We start from the raw sequence: 13972 nt of genomic DNA, 5'->3' as shown, positions 1-13972 counted from the left end.
AATATCTACCATGTACCATGACCTGTAAGTGCTAGAATATACAGCTGCAAAGGAGCCTTTTGCCTGGATCACTTAAATAACTGGTTACATTGAATTCCTTTTCTCCCCTTCTAGTCTATTTTCCACATTGGAAACAATGTTCTTGTTTTGTTTTGTTTAAACGTAAATCTGATTTTCTCTTCCCGTAAGTGGCCTGAGGTGATCTCTGAAAATGGTTTGCTATTCATTTGACCCAGAAAACCCGACAAAATCATGCAAATTAAGAGGTTCAGATATTCGTGTTCACTTTAAGAATACACGTGAAATTTCCCAGGCCATCAAGGGTATGTATATCTGAAAATGTAACTTTGTAGAAGCAGTGTGTGCCATTTTGTCACCACAAGGGTGGAGTTGGTAGGTGTGGGTGTGACCAGGCCAAACGGTGGGGCTGGACACAGAGTCGGTGGCCCAAAAAGAGTGCCGAATTTTTACTGCATATGCCTAAAAATGCAGAGAGTAATGCTGAACTTAAGAGTTTAGATGTAGATTCTCTAGGCATTAGGCACATCCAGGTGAACAAAGACCCCAAAATGCAGCATAGAACTTACAGGGCTCATGGTCAGATTAATCCATACGTGAGTTCTCCCTGCCACATTGAGATGATCCTTACTGAAAAAGAGCAGATTGTTCCTAAACCAGAAGAGGAAGCTGCACAGAAAAAAAAGATATCCCAGAAGAAACTGAAGAAACAAAAACTTATGGCCCGGGAATAAATTCTGCATAAAATAAATGCAAGTAAAAATAAAAACAAACACAATGTAAAACTGATTTTGTCATCTCTTGATGAAAGGATTACACTAGATTATGTATGTAAAGGACTTAGGGTCTGGCACATGATAGTTGATAAATGCTAATCAGTGGATATATGTTGAATAATTCAGTAAATGATTTTGGAGTAACTGGCCAGCCATTTAGAAAAAATACAATTTTATCCCAACCTCACTCCTTAGAGCCAAAATATATGGGGGCAATGAAACCATAAAAATACTTGAAGAAAACATGGGAAAATATTTGTATAATCTTAGAGTTGAAGAAAGTCTTTCAAAACATGTCCCAAAAGTTAGAAGCCACAAAGAAAAATAGTAACCACATACAAATGTAAACATTCTGCATAGCAAGAAAGGCCATACATAAGACCAGAAGACAAATAACAAATAGTGAGAATATTTATAATACTTAATTAAAAAGAGTTAATAACAAATATCTAACTAGCTCCTATATCAACAAGAAAATATTAACAACACTAGAAACAGGTCAAGCTGCATAAATAGAAAATTCACAGTCTAAGGTCTGCAAGTGTCTAATAGCCTAAAGAAAATAGAAATAAAACAATAAGCTATTAAGTTTTACCTATAGGTTGGCAGAGATTGGAAAAATAGACTACATTCTGTGAAACGGGCACTCACCTGCACTTTTGGTAGAGCATATATTTGAACAATCTTTCTGGAAATAGTTTGGCAATGGGGAACATAATATTAAACATGCTTACCTCTTCATATAGTAATCCCACTTCCAGAAATTTACTTTAAGGAGATCACTTAAATGGTTCAAAAAGATCTATGCTGAGAAAGTTCACTGAATACTTTGTAAAATCGAAAATAAATATTTATTGAAACAGCAATGATCTTCTTTGGCCCTGTTCATGATACTGGGGCTACAGAAATTACAACAGAGAGATAAAGTTCCTTTTCTCATGGAGTTTACATTTTGTGGGTTAGAAAGACATTAAACTAATAAACAAGATACCTTCAAATAGTGAAAAATGCTTTGAAAACATAAAACCAGGTGTAAGAATGCAACAAATTAAAAAGAAAAGGTGTTTTAATATATAACAGAAGAAATTTTTCCTGATGTGAAGAGCTATGGAGGACTGAATCTACACATTAAAAGGACATACTGTGTTGCAAGAAAAACCAAGAAGGAACAGTTGAAATAAAGATATATCCTGATTAAGTTCTTCAGCTCTCAGGATGAAGAGGGAATTCTTTCGTCATACAGGCAGAAAAAGCAGATCACTTACAAGAAGGAAGAATCAGGCTGGTCTCAGACTTCTCCATGGCAGCATTCGGTGGCTGCAAAGTTTCTAGGGAAATAAAGTGAGCCCAAGAATAGAATACCTGGTCAGGTTTTCATTTAGGTAAACAAGCCAACAACACACATTCTCAAACAAGAACTTGGGGAGTAAATAACATGCAATCCCTTCTTGAAAAAACAACTTGGGGTGAAATCAAACTAACCAAGAGATGGATGGAAATGCAGGGGTAAGAGTAAAGCAACATTCAACATCAGAAAAACAATGAGCATACCTCATTTTACTGCACTTCGTTTTACTGCACTTCATAGTTTTTTAAATAAATTGTAGTAACCCCGCATCAAGCAAGTCTATTGCACCATTTTTCCAACAGCATTTGCTCATTTTGTGTGTCAGTGTCACATTTTGGTAGTTCTTGCAATATTTCAAACTTTTTCATTATTATTATATTTGTTATGGTGATCTGTGATCAGTGGTCTTTGATGTTACTTTGTAATCGCTTTGGGGCACCATGAACTGTGCCCATACAAGATGGCAAACTTAATCCATAAATGTTTTATGTGTTCTAACTCTCCACCAATTGGCAGTTACCCTGGTCTCTCTCCCTCTCCTTGGGCCCCTGCTGTTCCCTGAGACACAACAATATTGAAATTAGGCCAGTTAATAACCCTACACTGGCCTCTAAGTGTTTGATCAAAAGGAAGAGCTGCACATCTCTCTTTAAATCAAAAGCTCGAAATTATTAAACATAGTGAGGAAGGCATGTCAAAAGCTGAGACAGACCAAAAGTTAGCCTTCTTAAGCCAAATAGTCAAGTTGAGAATGCAAAGGAAAAGTTCTTGAAGGAAATTAAGAGTGCTACTCCAGTGAGCACATGAATAAGGTGAAAACACCACCTTCAGGTTGGCTCAGGCAGAAAACAAAACAGCCTTTTTGCTGATATGGGAAAAGTTTGAGTGGTCTGGATAGAAGATCAAACCAGCAACAACACTCCCTTAAGCCAAACCTAATCCAGAGCAAGGCCCCAAGTCTGTTCAATTCTATGAAGGTTGACAGAGGCAAGGAAGCTACAGAAGAAAAATCGGAAGCTAGTGGAGAGGGGTTCATGAGGTTTGAGGAAAGGATCCATCTTCATAACAAAAAGGTACAAGGTGAAGCAGCAAGTGGCAATGTAGAAGCTGCAGCAAGTTACCCAGAAGATCTGAGATCGTTAATGAAGGTGGCTACATGAAACAACAGATTTTCAACATAGACAGAGCAGCCTTATATTGGAAGAAGATGCCATCTAAAACTTGCATAGCTAGAGAGGAGAAGTCAATGCCTGGCTTCAAATCATCAAAGGACAGGCAGACTCTCTTGTTGGAGGTTAATGCAGCTGGCAATTTGAAGCTGAAGTCAATGCTCATTGACCATTCTGTTTACAACATGGTTCACTGAATATTTGAAGCCCACTATTGAGAACTACTGCTCAGGAAAATAGATTCCTTTCAAAATATTGTTGCTCATTGACAATGCACCTGGTCACCCAAAGCTCTGATGGCGAATACCATGAGATGGATGTTATTTTCTTGCCTACTAACACAGCATCCATTCTGCAGCCTGTGGATCAAGGAGTAATTTCAGCTTTCAAGTCTTATGATTTGAGAAATACATTTTGTAAGGTTATAGATGCCACAGATAGTGATTCCTCTGACAATCTGGGCAAAGTACATTGAAAACCTTCTGGAAAGGATTCACCATTCTAGATGCCATTAAAAACATTTGTGATTCATGAGAAGAGGTTAACAGGAGTTTGGAGGAAGTTGATTCCAGCCCTCATGGATGGCTTTGAGGGGTTCAAGATGTTAGTGGAGGAAGTAACTGCACTTGGGGCAGAAAGAGCAAGAGAAGTAGAATTACAAGTGGAACCTCAAATGTGGCTGAATTGCTTCAATCTCATGATAACTCTGGAACAGATGAGGAGTTGCTTCTTAGGGATGAACAAAGAAAGTGGTTTCTTGGGATGGAATCTCCTCCTGGTGAAGATGCTGTTAAGACTATTGAAATGACAACAAAGGATTTAGGATATCACATAAACTGAGTTGATAAAGTTTGGAAGGATTAACTCCAATTTTGAAAGGAGTTTCACTGTGGGTAAAATGTTATCAAGCAGCATTGCATGCTACAGAGAAATCTTGTGTGAAAGGAAGAGTCAATCAATGAGACACACGGCACTGTTGTCTTATTTTAGGAAATTGCTACAGCCAGCCCCGCCTTCAACAACCACCACCCTGACCAGTCAGCTAGCCATCAACATCAAGGCAAAACCCTCCAACAGCAAAAAGATTATGACTCACTGAAAGTTCAGTTGATGGTAACCATTTTTTGGCAATAAAGTATTTTTAAACTAAGGTATGTGGTTTTTTTTAGACATAATGTTATCACACACGTAATAGACTACAGTGTAGTGTAAATGTAACTTTTGTATGCACTGGGAAATCAGAAAATTCATTTGACTGGCTTTATGGCGACATTCGCTTTATTGTGATATTTGCTTTATTGGGGTGGCCTGGCACCTAACCTGCAATATCTCTAAGGTTTGCCTATATAATAGCAATAGTCAGATTTTGATAGAAACTTCCAAGTGATCCTCCAAAAGAAACTGTACCAACATATATCCCATTAATATTTGAAACATCTGTTTTCCCCGCACCCTCATCAGTTATATTAAAGACACTATCAATTTTTCAATGTATCTCATGTATCTTTTAAAAACTATAGCAATCTTATGGAAGGGGTATATCACTGTTATTTTAATTTTATTTCCTTAGTTAAAAGTGAACTTGAACCATTTTCAAATGTTTGTGAGACATTATTATTAGACATATTTTCTGTAACTTTCCTAATTCATATCCTTTACCCATTTTTCTGTTGGGTTGTCTTTTCCTTACTCATTATTAGGTTCTCTTCATATAGTGTCGATATCAATCCTTTATTTATTATGTAACTTGCAAATATGTGATCCTAATCCATCATGTCTTTCAAGTTTGCTTATAGTGTTTTTCTTTGTATTGAGGTTAAGTTTTTTACTTAGTTAAATCTTTTCTTTTGTAGGTTCTAGATGGTATGTCTTACTTGAAAGGAGCATTTCAACCACATGATTTAAAAAAAAACATATTCTGCTGTATTTCTCCTGCCTCATAAGTTTCATCTTTTTCACTTAGATCTTTACTTAATTATCAGATTCACATAAACTAAGATTGTCAGACTCATATAAACAATAGAGATATAATTTTTCAATTGACCAGAATGCTTGACACCCTGTAAGAGGTTCCCCATCTCATTCTGTAAATACCTGAGAAGTAGAATTAGTAAATCAGCACCCTGATAGTATTTCCAGACCTAGTAATTAAAAAGGGGGAATATTGGGGTGCCTGGGTGGCTCAGTCGGTTAAGCGTCTGACTTCGGCTCAGGTCATGATCTCGCGGTCCGTGGGTTCGAGCCCCGCGTCGGGCTCCGTGCTGACAACTCAGAGCCTGGAGCCTGTTTCAGATTCTGTGTCTCCCTCTTTCTCTGACCCTCCCCTGTTCATGTCTCTCTCTGTCTCAAAAATAAATAAATGTTAAAAAAAAAATTAAAAAAAAAAAAAGGGGGGGGGGGATATTTCATCCGGGAGATCAAAGACGACAAGAATGCTGAGTATCTTTACCAGAGAAGTATAACGTACAATGGAGGAAGATCTCTCCTGGCCAGAGGCAATAAATAGCCTTGAAGACTCATGATTGAAACGTTCAGGTTCTCCTATTTCCAATATCTTTGTCCCATGGGCAGTGCTGGATGCATTCAGCTCAAGTTTATCTCTGTGGCTTTCCTCTATTTTGAGTTGTACTGCAGACCACACTGAAGCTCTCTTTCCTTAGATGTGTTAATACCACTGATTAGTAGTCAAGTAACCGTTCCCAAGGGCCTAGGAGACTTTGGGTTCCTTTCATCACCTGCTGATTAAGTTAAATTCTCTCAGGGGCAACCTTATCTTCCTTATTTGTAAGTTCTAAGTCCTAACTACAACAGGTTTATCTGGGAAGAGAAGTCTGAATTGAAGAAAAATTATTGAACAATTCAAGACTGTATACAACAGAGAATTGTGTACTACAAGGGAGTTATTGAAGGTCTTTGCACATGGGAGTGAGTGATGAAAGTGATGGGGAGGACTGGTTTGCCAGTCACGTGAAGGTGAAAGCTAGAGCGGGGGAACAGTGGGGGACAATGAAGGCAGAGAAGGCAGGGGCACCAGTCAGGAGGCTGTTATAGGGATCTAGACAATGTCAGCTCCGAATTCTAGACTACAGAGTCTCCACCAAATCCACCTCTGTATCCTCAGCCCTTAGCCCAAAGTGTACTGGAACCCTTCAGGTACTTTAAAAATGTTGCACAAAAATAGTTTATCCTACTAATTTATGAATCCTCTTAATTTGGCTTAACAATACCTTTCTTTGTAATAATATCAACCATTTATCAAGGGTCCACAGTGTGGCAGACATATAAACATTTTTATATAATCCTATAACAATGCTGTAATGACTTACAGATAAACAAAGCAAGGTTCAGAGAGTTTTAAGACACCTGTACAAGGTTTCACAGATAGAAAATGAGAGTCCAGACACCAAATAGCATATCATACGTTAAGAGAAGTGAAATTTTATCTTATCACTTTTCTGGAAAACAATTAATTGTTTTTGTTTTAATTTTTTTGACGTTTATTTATTTTTGAGACAGAGGGAGACAGAGCATGAGGGGGGAGAGGTAGAGAGAGAGGGAGACACAGAATGTGAAGCTGGCTCCAGGCTCTGAGCTGTCAGCACAGAGCCCAATGCGGGGCTTAAACTCCTGAACTGCGAGATTATGACCTGAGCCAAAGTCAGCCGCCCAACCGACTGAGCCACACAGGTGCCCCAATAATTATTTTTGACAAAACTTGAACCACAGAGAAGCTAACATAGTGGTCTCCAAATTTCTTGACCATGCACACTTATCAGTAAAAAAGTACACACTCTTGGAGTGCCTGGGTAGCTCAGTCGGTTAAGCGTCCAACTTCAGCTCAGGTCATGATCTCATCGTTTGTGAGTTTGAGCCCCACATCCGGCTCTGTGCTGACAGCTCAGAGCCTGGAGCCTGCTTCAAATTCTGTGTCTCCCTCTTTCTCTGCCCCTCTTCTGCTCACACTCTGTCTCTCTCTCTCAAAAAATAAATAAACATTTAAAAAACAAAAAGTACACACTCTTCCAACATAGGTATACTTATTTCTAAATTACTACCATCGGCTAATATCTAAAGGTACAATATATACTTAGGGCAGAATTAAAATGTATGTAAATCCATATTTCAAATACACTTCTTAATAATTTCAAAAAGTTTTTGCTGACTTCTTGTCAGATATGATTAGCTTACAATTGTTTCTATCTGATAATCTGTCTAAAAGCTCCCACTAGGAGTAGAAGCAATTGATTGTGCTTGCATTTTTGGGTATTATTTAAAAGTCATGTTGTCTCTGTAGGAATCTTTTAAACTATCTGTCCATTCTATGAAGATGTTTAGCTAAAACTAGTTAATATAACCAGTAAATCCCTCAACTGGATACACATTATCCGCAACATGTTATAAGAACCACTGTCAATCCTCCGATATTGTTGAATTCCCAGGTCCCCTTCAGGATCCATCATGTCCCTTCATGACAAGTGACCAGGTGACTTACCAAGTAGGGTGCCTGTCCCAATGTGTATGCCAAATATCAGTAAAACCCAATTTATTTCTTTCTTATGTTAAAAATACATATACATTCTGATATTTTCCTCCTGACCTAAGGAATCACCTTTGAAGATCTCTAGACTAGAGGACCCCCTCAAGTTAACAAGGTCAGAAGTTTTCTAGCTGGCTCTCTAATTCTTTTTTTTATTTTTTTATTTTTTAATGTTTACTTATTTTTGAGACACACACACACACACACACACACACACACACACACACACACACAGTGTGAGCAGGGGAAGCGCAGAGAGAGACAGGGAAACACAGAATCCGAAGCAGGCTCCAGGCTCTGAACTGACAGCATAGAGCCCAACACGGGGCTCGAACTCATGAGCCATGAGATTCATGACCTGAGCTGAAGTCGGATGCTTAACCGACTGAGCCACCCAGGCGCCCCATGGCTCTCTAATTCTTTAAAAAAAAATTTTTTTTTAACGTTTATTTATTTTGAGGCAGAGAGAGACAGAGCATGAACAAGGGAGGGTCAGAGAGAGGGACACACAGAATCTGAAACAGGCTCCAGGCTCTGAGCTGTCAGCACAGAGCCTGACGCGGTTAAGCGGTTAAGTCAGCCGCTTAACCGACTGAGCCACCCAGGCGCCCCGGCTCTCTAATTCTTAATCCAGAGTCTTCCTGAGAATGCTTTTCCAAGGAAAAAACATGGACATGTGGGTCTTTTTGTTCACTGGTGTGGTGGGTGAGCCTACTCTGTCTCTGGAGCATGGGGGAGGACCAGGGGTTTGGCCTGTTCATCTCAGCTTTAAGGTTCCAGAGCTCAGAAGACCATAGAACTCAGGTCTGCTCCCTCACTTTCCTGTTTGCAATCACAAGAAGAGACAGAATCTCAGATAGGCTTGTTGATGAAACAGGCTCTTAGGGGAAGCTTGTCAGAGTCCCTTGTTTCACTTTAGAGGGAGATATGAGGTGAGGTGCACAAGGCCCCCAACTGGGGAGCTTTTCAGGACCCAGCCAGAGGCCAGGTTTCCTCACCTGCTGAGCTCCTCTCTATCCCATTACCTCTTTGGGTCAGGGCCAGGAAACAGGATGTCCCCCATTCCCTGGAATGGTCACTGCCCCTCCATTCCCCTTGAGTTTCTAGGAGGCTCAGAGCCTGGAGGCAGCAGGGAGGGCAGGAGGAGACCAGCTAATTAGCCAGTCACTGTGATTATCCATGAGAAACACTCTCCCTCCAAGGCCCGGACAGTCAGGCAGGGGCAAGGCAGGGGTTTGGAGCCACCTGCCCACCCCTCCCACTCCCCTGCAACCCCACTCCTCCCACTCCCCTGGCTCAGCCTGTACCCTCCTCCCTCCCATTCTGTACTCCCTTCCACAGGTTTCCCAGATTGCTCAGCAGGGCAAGAGAATACATCATTTCCCCCACCACTCGTAGGTGTAACATCTAGTTTTGTCAGAGAGGGTGCCAGGCAGCCCCCGCTACTTAGTGCACACTGAAAAGCTGTGGGTCTTCAATGACTTGAAACCCAGCCCTTCCCCTTCCATGACCCCTATGGAGACAGAATTGTCTTGACTTTACCAGGAGTCTCTTCGGCACCCCACCGTACACACCATACGTACCATACGCACTCCTCGCCTAAATCTTGAGTTCCTCTTCTCACCTCCACTCCACTTTGAATGACTTAGCAATTGACTTCCAAACACCCAGTTTGAGCACCATAGCCAGCCCTATGCCCTCTTGAGTCTCTTCCCGATGAGTAACAGTAGCAAACCCTTAAAGAGGACTTACTATGTGTTAAACACTTTATATGGATTAACTCATTCAATCTTCATAAGTCTGTGAGGTAGTCACTATAGTTATCCATATTTTATAGATGAGGAAATTAGGTCACAGAGAAGCTAAAGCCCTTGCCTGAGATCACCTCGATGGTTACTGGTGAAGCTAAAGTTTGAACCCAAGCAATACAGATCCAGAGTTACTTAACCTCTATACTATGCACCAAGATAAACTTTACATAGAAAACTCATGTTTTCTCCACTTTTGTAAAGTATGACTAAAAACATGTTAGGAAATATTATTGACCTGCATTGTATAAGCTACACAAATTCATCGTCAAGTTAAGTCCTCCAGCAGCCTTCCAATCAAATTGCTGCTTCCCCAAAGACCTTCCTATCCAGAAATTCTGGAACTGCTGATGCAAATGTCCTTCATTTTGTTCCTTCTTGAGACCCTTCATATCCTGTGGACACTGTCATTGGTGGTCTTGTCTGCTCTCAATGATATTCCTTTCCACTCCTCAAGGGAACACCTGCAGCGCTCACTAGCTGAATGTTTACTCCTCTTTCTGGAAGGAAGATGAAAGCAAGCAAGGAGAGCTGGGTACACAGACATCCATCAACTGAGCTTTTGATCTCTCTGCCTGGGGAAGCAGATTTCACACCCAAGCCAACTGCAACAAGTTTGACTAGTAAAGTTTCCTGTAATATCCCATCCAATCTGGAACTCAATCTGTACAGTGGTGAGTCCCCTCAATGCCATGCCCCCCAACGGCCTAGCGCTTGCTCTGGTGTGGGTACAGTGAACACTTGGCAAATGATAGGACAGGACATGTAGTCAATTTCTGGGGAGTCTGAGCAACATCAGGCCTCAAACTCAGAGTTCCCACTAGGGCAGAACCCATCAGGTGTCCATATTTGCTGCTATAGCCAGGACAAGAGAGACAATTGCTGGACACCAAGGCCAGCCCTACCCAGGGCTGTTGCCCTTGGGCCCTTTAATTCTGATGCAGGATCAGGTAGGTAACCTGAGCACAAGTGAAGAAACTGTCTCATGGCTCTATAAAAAAAGGGATTCAGTGAACAGATGAGGGGGCTGCCAGGAGGAGATGCCAGGTGGCAGCTGGAGAAGAAGAGAAGCAGTCAGTGCAGGCAAGAAAGGCAGGAGACCAGCTGTGGTAGAGGCCAGACAGCTGGCTGGCCAGAAGAAACCCTTTAGGATGTCGTTCAGGGCCTGAAATGCACCCTCAGCAGGGTAAGTTATTGCAACGCCCTTGCAAATATAAAGTGCTGTACAAACACTAAATCTAAAATGGCTAATAATTTTGTTATGTTAAAGCATTCGTGTCAGGTAATTAATGTACTCATTGTGATCATTTAATTTTATGGCAGGTAGTGTAGGGCTGGACAGAAATAGGGCTCTTTGGCCCAGTCCTCTCGTTTCACGTTAGATAAGCCAGCAACACAGTCTCCCTGATCGACTACATCAAGGTCCTGCTGGAGGGGGTTGCTGCAGGGGCTCAGCAGCTGGACCTGGGCCTCCACACTTCAGGGATTTCATCTTCCTTGGCCCCTGGTGCCTAGAGGCCCTAGTGCCCCCTGGTGGTGTCTGAGTTACCACCATTTCCTCAAAGGAAATTCATAGCTGAATTTGTGGGGAAAAGAGAAAATTGATCTCCTAATAGAGACTTCTCCCTTGGCAAGTGTGTCTCAAGGCCATCGGGTGCTATGCACAGTAAAAGGGGAGTTGGCGTTGCTGTGTGGTGCTCCTTGGGGGCCAGCACAGCAGGTTTTGTAGCAGTTGGAGCACCTAGAGCGAACCAAGAGGCCCATCCATATTGCCCCAGAAAGCCCCAAAGGGAGACCGTGCAGGCTTCCGCCCTCAGTGCTGGCCACTGTGGAGCTCTGTGGAGAGAGGAACTCTCATTGCTCTTTGCCCAGTCTACCGAGGCCAGCTTGCAGCAGTGTCTCCATCTTCCCTCTGCTCTCTATATTCCTTCTCCCTGCCTACCACCCTCTGCCTCCTCAACATACCCTGAGCCAAGGCAACTACTCTCACTCCTTTCCCCAAACCTTCTTATAATCTCTTCCATGGGGAGCCCTTCATGGTTAAGTAGGTTCCAAAGCAGAACCTCATCTTCTATCAGCTCTCAGTCCCAGTCTATATGCCAGCCTGACGCAGGGCTCAAGAGGGTCTTGTTAAGGCTGGCCTTACCTTGCCTTGAATGAGCCCTCAATCTCAAACATGTCCACCGTCACATATATGCACAGACTGCTATCTCCATCTTGACCACCTCATTGATTTCTGTGTGCCTAGAGGTGATGACCAGAAGGCTTCTCCATACTGGAAATATTAAGACTGGCTTGGCGAGATACTGAGTGAGAATACAGAATCCTTGAATCCTTGACTTTGGTCAGTGCACACTCTTGTTTCTCTTTTTCTCTCTCTTCTCTCCCCCTGTTTTCTGCTAGACATACCTGTCACTTCAAGAGACTGAGGGTATAGCAACATGCTTGCCCAGTAACTAATATATTTATTACAGGGGCACCGGGGTGGCTCAGTCGGTTAAGCGTCCGACTTCGGCTCAGGTCATGATCTCACAGTCCATGGGTTCGAGCCCCGTGTAGGGCTCTGTGTTGACAGCTCAGAGCCTGGAGCCTGCTTTGGATTCTGTGTCTCCCTCTCTCTCTGCCCCTCCCATGCTCATCCTCTGTCTCTCTCTGTCTCAAAAATAAATAAAAACATTAAAAAATATATATATTTATTACAGACCCAGAAAAGTTTGGAATATATCCTTCATAGTGGCTTTCTTTGCTAAAATAAGCAATAGCTGCCCTGATGACCCATAAACACCAGGTTTCTTGTAACCTGGTGGGTGGGGGCACAGGGAAGGCAGTGAGTCCAGCCAGCTGACCACAGCCTTGCCAGTCTCAGAATCAGTGTGTGCTTAGGCAGCTCTCTGTGTGGTAGGACCCTGTCCCACTCAGTTGAGGGAGGGATATGACTACTACCTTCCAGACCTGTATTTAGCCTAGAGCTCCATGCTCATTAGCATGAGTCTCACAAAAGAAAATAACAACATCACTATTATTGAGGCATCACCATGTGCTAGGGTCTATAGAAAAGTACTTTATGTACATTGTCTCCTTCAATTCACCCAATTCTCCTATGTCATTGGTGCCATTTGTGGCTTCATTTTACAGATGCAAGAATTAATTTATAGAGAGGTTAAGTAGTTTGCTTAAAGTCATATGGTTGCTGGGTAGCAGATCTGGGATCTGAACTCAAGCAGTCTATGGCAAGAGTCCACATGCAAAACCACTATGCACTGCCTCTTTCTGGGCTGTGCTGTCTGCATGCACTGGCCTTCCATTCCAAAATAATTATTATTATCCATTCGGTGCCGGGCACTGTGCTGGGCCCTTGGGAGGGATGGACACTATATAAGAATGATTGATTGATTGATGTTTCCTATTTACCAGTCACTGTTCTAAGTTTTACTGGAGAGTCATTTGTACTGGAGAGTGAATAACTGCTACATCTATAGCTCCGTGCTAGGAAAGGAGGCTCTGGGTGTTTCCTTATGCACAGATGACCATGCCCTGTATCAAGTGACTTTACTACTCTGGCCACACCTAACTGGATCAGGGATAGACATGTGACCCAAGACAGCCAATCTATTCAGTGGCCAGGAGTCCATGAAGTGGCCTAGCAAGAAATTTGCCCAACAGAGTTACTGACTGGGATGTGGCCAAGTCAATTAGATCCTTTTTCTTGGAAAATATAAACTCATGTTAATTATAAGTGTTAGGTGCTGCTGAAGCAAGGGCAGAGTACTAAGTGACTATACTGGTGAAATTCAAGAGTGGAGATCAATGAATGCTCACTCAGAGGCAGTAATGAAAACACCTAATTTCTAGCACTACACTGCATCCTGAACAACAGAGTTCTCAGAGTTTCAATAGGCTCTGTGAAGTCCCATGGTGTGGCTATGTCTTGACTTCCTTATTTCTTTCTATATCCTCACAATGATCCCCTATTACCAACACGATTAAGTGGGCAACACAGACAGACAATAAGGCAATTACAACAGAGTGTGATAAACACAACTACAGCAGAAGCCCAGGAGGCTATGAGAGCACAGAGGAGGCGCCAGAAAGAGTACATCTAGCCAGAGACAGTCAGGGAGGGCTTCTTGGAGGAAGATGAGTCAGATACTGTTCTCATTTTATTCACAGCAAAAATCATCACCCTTAAGATCACCCTACATAATCTGACCCTCTATTCTCACGTTGTCTTCCTAAATTCTATTCTTGTCATTGTATTCCCCTATTGCTCACCCTACTCTACCTCCGTTGGCTTTCTGGGTGCTCCTGAAACACAT

General features: G+C 42.2%; 1 pseudogene; it reads left to right on the top strand.

Annotated features, from left to right (window-relative positions):
* The first annotated feature begins 211 nt into the window (after positions 1–211).
* LOC101086408 lies at positions 212–768 on the top strand (annotated as a pseudogene).
* Positions 769–13972: the final 13204 nt, after the last annotated feature.

This window comes from Felis catus, chromosome C1, assembly GCF_018350175.1.
Source record: "Felis catus isolate Fca126 chromosome C1, F.catus_Fca126_mat1.0, whole genome shotgun sequence".
In the NCBI taxonomy this organism is placed as follows: Eukaryota; Metazoa; Chordata; class Mammalia; order Carnivora; family Felidae; genus Felis; species Felis catus.
The sequence above is the reverse complement of the archived record's forward strand: the minus strand, read 5'-3'. Positions and strand labels throughout refer to the sequence as shown.